The sequence below is a fragment of the Mandrillus leucophaeus genome, unplaced genomic scaffold (assembly GCF_000951045.1).
Source record: "Mandrillus leucophaeus isolate KB7577 unplaced genomic scaffold, Mleu.le_1.0 Scaffold26, whole genome shotgun sequence".
Taxonomy (NCBI): domain Eukaryota; kingdom Metazoa; phylum Chordata; class Mammalia; order Primates; family Cercopithecidae; genus Mandrillus; species Mandrillus leucophaeus.
Window position 1 is genome coordinate 2,329,037 of NW_012102698.1, and position 6,735 is coordinate 2,335,771.

The following is a 6,735-nucleotide window of genomic DNA, read 5'->3' on the forward strand; positions in this document are numbered from 1 at the left end:
GCCCCCGGTCCCTCATCATAGTCTTAAGTGCTGTTGTCTTTAAAAACCTGTTGAAAAGGGGCTACCTCTTCAACAGCGAGGGCAGAGACCCCTGTGTCTAGCTCCCTGAACTGGCACATGTGAAGCAGTGTGGATTTGTGATGCTGGGGGGCCAGGGCTCACCTGTTCCTTCCACCTTTGCCCACCGAGTGCCCACCAGGTGCCAGCCCCTGCCCCAAGGCTCTGTGGCCAGAGTCTGATTTCATCCCTATGACAAATGTTCAGGGTAGATAACATTAGTCTGTTTTACAAGTTATCTTTTTTTTTTTTCCAGATGGGGTCTCGCTCTGTCACCCAGGCTACAGTGCAGTGGCATGATCTCAGCTCACTGCAACCTCCGCCTCCTGGGCTCACATGATTCTGCCACCTCAGCATCCCGAGTAGCTGGGATTACAGACACACACCACCACACTGGGCTAATTTTTCTATTTTCAGTAGAGACGGGCGTTTCACCACATTGGCCAGGCTGGTCTTGAACCCCTGACCTCAACTGATCTGCCCGCCTTGACCTCCCAAAGAGCTGGAATGACAGGCATGAGCCACCACGCCCGGCTTAGTCTGTTTTACAGGTAAGGAGCCCGAGGCTCGGAGAGACAGGTCTGCAGCTAGATGTAGGTAAGTGGGGAAGGAAGGAATGAAGGAAGGAGGGAGGGAAGGAGGAGACAGTCAGGGTTCCAGTCCCAGGGATGGGAAACAAGGGCAGCATCCTCACCAGGCTCAGTCCCAGTTGTGAGAGGGTCAAGGAAGGGGAGGACCTCAGAGGGCAGGGCGGGGCTGCAGCAGGTCACACACACAGAGCAGAAGTGCTGTGTCTGCTTTTCCAGAAGGACAGCTGCAGCCTTAGATTCCCCAGTTACTCAGAGGGGCCAGTCCTACCCCTGGCTCACGCAGGTGGGGACCTGGGCCCCAGACCTCAGGCTGCATCCCCCCAACTTAACATCCTCCTGACTGGCTTTCTGCTGATGGCTAGGAGGTTGTTCCCATCTGAGCCCAAGCCTCTCACTAATGCTGCTGACCCAAGGTTCATGGGGGTCCCCAGCCTCCAGCCTGGGGAGATGGCCTCCAGGGCCAAGGCTGGCTGGCTCAGTGGATATCTCAGGCCAGGCCTTCCCAGTCTCTGCTCCCTCATCCAATCCTCCCAGCTTTTCAGGAAGGAAACATCATTCCTCCCATCCCAGAATCGGGGAGGGGGGAAATCCTGGGCCCAGAGACGTGGCATGACTTGCTTTAGACTGTACGGACAGAGACAGGCAGACGAGAAGTGGACACCCATTCATGCCCTGGTTCCTCCCCCAGGAATCTTTCTGCTACTCTGCTTGGACTTTCTTGGTAAACAACTGGGCGTGTGAGCGAGCGGCGGTGTACATGCCAGAGACAGATGGATGCGGTGAGTATGCTAAGCCCCTGGCAGCCCTGGCACTGAACACCCAGATAAAGCTGCCAGGCCGCCTTCTTCCTTCTCCAGAACAGGTGTCAGTGACCCAGGTACAGGAGCTGGACCAGAAGGGCTTTGGAGAGCCTCTGAAGGGAGGCCAGGAGAGGACAGAGGCAGAGATGGAAGGACCCTGTGGGGAGTGGTGCCCCCGGAACGCCGCCTCCATCGAGGGCTGAGTAAGAAGCGTGTTGTTTGAATTAGAACACTAATATGGGAGAGACATGGTGGCTCATGCCTGTGGTTCCAGAACTTTGGGAGACCAAGGCGGGCAGATTGCTTGAGCTCAGGAGTTCGAGACCAACCTAGGCAACATAGAAAGGCCTCATCTCTATGAAGAAAAATAATGAGCCAGGCATGGTGGCACGCACCTGTAGTCCCAGCTACTTGGGAGGCTGAGGTGGGAGGGAGGATCACGTGAGCCTGGGAGGTAGAGACAGCAGTGAGCCATGATCATGCCACTGCACTTCAACCTGATTGACAGAGTGAGACAATGTCTCAAAAAAAAAAAAAATCCAACAAATATTAGTCTTAGAAAGGTAGAAGACAGGGCCAGGCGTGGTGGCTCACGCCTATAATCCCCGCACTTTGGGAGGTCGAGAGGGGTGGATCACCTGAGGTCAGGAGTTCAAGACAAGCCTGGCCAACATGGTAAAACCCCATCTTTACTAAAAATACAAAAAGTAGCCAGACATCTTGGCACATGCCTGTATTCCCAGCTACTCTGGAGGCAGAGGCAGGTGAATCACTTGAACCCAGCAGGTGGAGGTCGCAGTGAGCGAAGATCGTACCATTGCACTCCAGCCTGGGCGACAGAACAAGACTCCATCTCAAAAAAAAAAAAAAAGAAAAAGAAAGAGAAAAAAGAAAGATAGATAGATAGAAGACAGAAAAACAAATGAAAAAAAAAGTGAAAATAATGACTAAAAATGTTTCAAATGTAATTATCCACAATGCAAGTTTGCATCTAGTAAAAACATCAGCCCATGGATGTAAGAAGTTTAGAAAAATTCAAATAATAAATACAAAGCAACCAACATAGACATATTTTAGCTAAGCTGCTGAAAACCAAAGCTAAGGAGGAAGTCTTAAAGGCAGCCAGACACAAACGGCGTATAACATACAGGAGAATAGCAACAAAAAATGACAGCTTGCTACTTATCAGAAACAAGAGAATCCAGAAGACAATGAAACAATATCTTTAAAGCAGTGCAGGGGGTGGGGACAGCAGGGGACTGTCAGACTGGAATTTTAGATCCAGCAAAAATACCCTTTAAAAATGCTGGTAGGCTGGGCGCAGTGACTCACGTCTGTAATCTCAGCACTCTGGGAAACTGGGGCAGGAGGACCGTTTGAGGGCAGGAATCACTTGAACCTGGGAGGAAGAGTTTGCAGTGAACTGCGAACCCACCACTGCGCTCCAACCTGGGTGACAGAGCAAGACTCTGTCTCAAAAAAATATAAAAGAAGCTATAAAAATAAAATAGGCCGGGCGTGATAGTTCACGCCTATAATCCCAGCACTTTGGGAGACCGAGGCGGGCAGATCATGAGGTCAGGAGATCGAGACCATCCTGGCTAACATGATGAAGCCCCGTCTCTACTAAAACTATGAAAAATTAACCAGGCATGGTGGCAGGCGCCTGTAGTCCCAGCTACTCGGGAGGCTGAGGCAGGAGAATGGCATGAACCCAGGAGGCAGAGCTTGCGGTGAGCCAAGATTGCACTACTGCACTCCAGCCTGGGTGACAGAGCAATACTCCATCTCAAAAAATAAAATAAAATAAAATAAAATAAAAATAAAATTGAGACAGGAGGATCACTTGAGCCCAGAAGCTCAAGACCAGCCTGAGCAACATAGTGGGACACTGTTTCTACAAAAACATTAAAACATTAGCCAGGCATGATGGGGTGCACCTGTAGTCCCAGCTCTTTGGAAGGATGAGGTAGGAGGATCACTCGAGCCCAGGAGGTAGAGGCTGCAATAAGCCATGAGCACACCACTGGATTCCAGCCTGGGTGACAGAGTTGAGACCTTATCTCAAAAAAATAAATAAATAAAAATAAAAATTAAGCCAGGCACAGCGGCTCACACTTATAATCCCAGCATGTTGGGAGGCTGAGGCGGCAGATTGCTTGAGCCCAGGAGTTCAAGACCAGCCCGGGAAACCCAACAAAAACCTTTGTCTCTACCAAAAATAAAAAAAGTAGGCAGGTGTGATGGCACATGCCTGTAGTACCAGCCACTTGGGAGGCCGAAGTGGGTGGATGGCTTGAGCCCAGAAGGTTAAGGCTGCAGTGAGCTGAGATCAAACCACTGCACTCCAACCTGGGCAACAGAGCAAGATTCTGTCTCAAAAAAATAAATAAATAAATAATTTGAATTTAAGTTAGATTAAATTAAATCCAATATAAGCAGAAGGATGGAAATAAAGATAAGAGAGAAAATGAATAAAATTACAAACAAAAAGATAGAGAAAATTGTGACAAAACCATGGCCCCTCGAACATGCCCGTGTCCCTAGAGTCTGTCAACATGTTACAATTCATAGTAAAGAGGTATTAACATTGCAGGTTAAATTAAGGCTGCTAAAATAGGGAGATTGTCCTGAATTATTTGGATGGGCCCAACGTAATCACAAGGTTCTTAAAAGTGAAAGTAGAGGCCGGGCACAATGGCTCATGCCTGTGATCCCAGCACTTTGGGAGGCTGAGGCAAGTGGATCATTTGAGGTCAGGAGTTCGAGACCAGCCTGGCCAACGTGGTGAAACTTCATCTCTACTAAAAATGCTACATATATATAGCATGCCTGTAATCCCAGCTACTGGGGGAGACTAAGGCAAAAGAACCACTTGAACCCGGGAGATGGAGGTTGCACAGAGCCGAGATCACACCACTGCACTGCAGCCTGGGCAACAAAGCAAGACTCCTTCTCCAAAAAACAAAAAAAGGTAAAAATAGAGGCAGAAGAGGGCAATGATGAGATGTGAGGAGGATTCAGCTCACCATTGCTGGCTGTGAAGAAGGAGGGAAGGGCACATGAACCAAGGAATGTGGGCAGTCTCTAAAAAATGAAAAAAACAGGGGAGAGATTCTCTATGAGAGCCTCCAGAAAGGGACACAGCCCTGCAAACATCTCGATTTGAGCCAGTGAGGCCCATGTTAGACTTCTAACCTTCAAAACCATAGATAATAAATTTCTGTTGATTGAAGCTATTAAGTTTGTAGTTCTGTGTTACAGCAGCAATAGTAAACGAATACAAAAATGAACAAAACCCAATTGTTGGTTCCTTGGCTTTTTGAAAAGATTAACAACATAACTAAAAACCTGATAACATTGTCCAAGAAAAGAGAGAAAACACAAATTAACAATACTGGGAAAGAAAGAGGGGATATCATTACAGATTCTGTTGCGGGAAGTCAGGGACCCCCAACGGAGGGGCCAGCTGAAGCCACGGCAGATGAACATAAATTGTGAAGATTTCATGGACACATATCACTTCCCCAATCAATACCCTTGTAATTTCCTATGCCTGTCTTTACTTTCATCTCTTAACCCTGTCATCTTCTTTTTTTTTTTTTTTTGAGACGGAGTCTTGCTCTGTTGCCCAGGCTGCAGTGCAGGGGCCAGATCTCAGTTCACTGCAAGCTCTGCCTCCCAGGTTTACGCCATTCTCCTGCCTCAGTCTCCCAAGTATCTGGGACTACAGGCGCCTGCCCCCTCGCCTGGCTAGTTTTTTTAGTAGAGACGGGGCTTCACCGTGTTCGCCAGGATGGTCTCGATCTCCTGACCTCGTGATCCGCCCGTCTTGGCCTCCCAAAGTGCTGGGATTACAAGCTTGAGCCACCACACCCGGACCTGTCATCTTCTTTGTAAGCTGAGGAGGATATATGTCGCCTCAGGACCCTGTGATGATTGTGTTAACTGCACAAATTGTTTCTAGAGTATATGTGTTTGAATAATATGAAATCTGGGCATCTTGATAAAAGAATAGGATAACAGCAATGTTTAGGAAACAAGAGAGATATGACTTCTGACTGCCAGTGAGCCAGATGGAACAGAGCCATATTTCTCTTGTTTCAAAGGCAAATAGGAGAAATATTGCTGAATTCTTTTTCTCAGCAAGGAGCATCCCTGAGAAAGAGAATGCGCCCTGAGGATAGGTCTATAGACAGCCCCTTTAAGGTGGCCGCCTTTTACGGTCGAAGCCAAAGGGATGAAACAAGCCCTGGTCTCCTGTAGCGTTCCCAGGCTTATTAGGAGGAGGAAATTCCCGCCTAATAAATTTTGGTCAGACAGGTTGTCTGCTCTCAAACCCTGTCTCCTGATAAGATGTTATCAATGACAATGCGTGCCTGAAACTTCATTAGCAATTTTAATTTCACTCCATCCTGTGGTCCTGTGATCTCACCCTGCCTCCACTTGCTTTGTGGTATTTTATTACCTTGTGAAGCATGTGATCTCTGTGACCCACACCCTATTCGTGCACTTCCTCCCCTTTTGAAAATCGCTAACAAAAACTTGCTGGTTTTACAGCTTGGGCAACATCACGGAACCTGTTGATGTGTGATGTCTCCCCTGGACACCCAGCTTTAAAATTTCTCTCTCTTGTACTCTTTCCCTTTATTTCTCAAATCAGCTGAGACACTTAGGGAAATACAAAAGAACCCACAATAAATATCAGGGGTGGGGTTTCCTCCGATAAGAGTCTATAGACATTAAGAAGATAATAACAGGGGAGACTAGGTGCAGTGGCTCACACCTGTAGTCCCAGCACTTTGGGAGGCCAAGACAGGTGGATCACCTGAGGTCAGGAGTCCAAGACCAGCCTGACCAACAGGATGAAACCCTGTCTTTACTAAAAATACCAAAACATTAGCTGGGTGTGGCAGTGGGCGCCTGTAATCGCAGCTACTCGGGAGGCTGAGGCAGGAGAATTGCCTGAACCTGGGAGGCAGAGGTTGCAGTTAGCCAGGATCACACCACTGCACTCCAGCCTGGGCAGAAGAGCAAGACTCTGTCTTTAAAAAAAAAAAGTAATAATAATAATAATAATAATAATAATAATAATAGGGGAACATTATGAACAACTTCACAGCAATAAATTTGACAACACATGTGAAATTAATAAATTGCTTGAAAAACGTAACTTACCAAATCTGACATAGGAGAAACTAAAAAATCTGAAGAGCCTTATTTTTAGTAAGGAAATTTAGATTTGTAATTAAAACTACCTCACAAAGAAAACTCGTTCTAATGGCTTT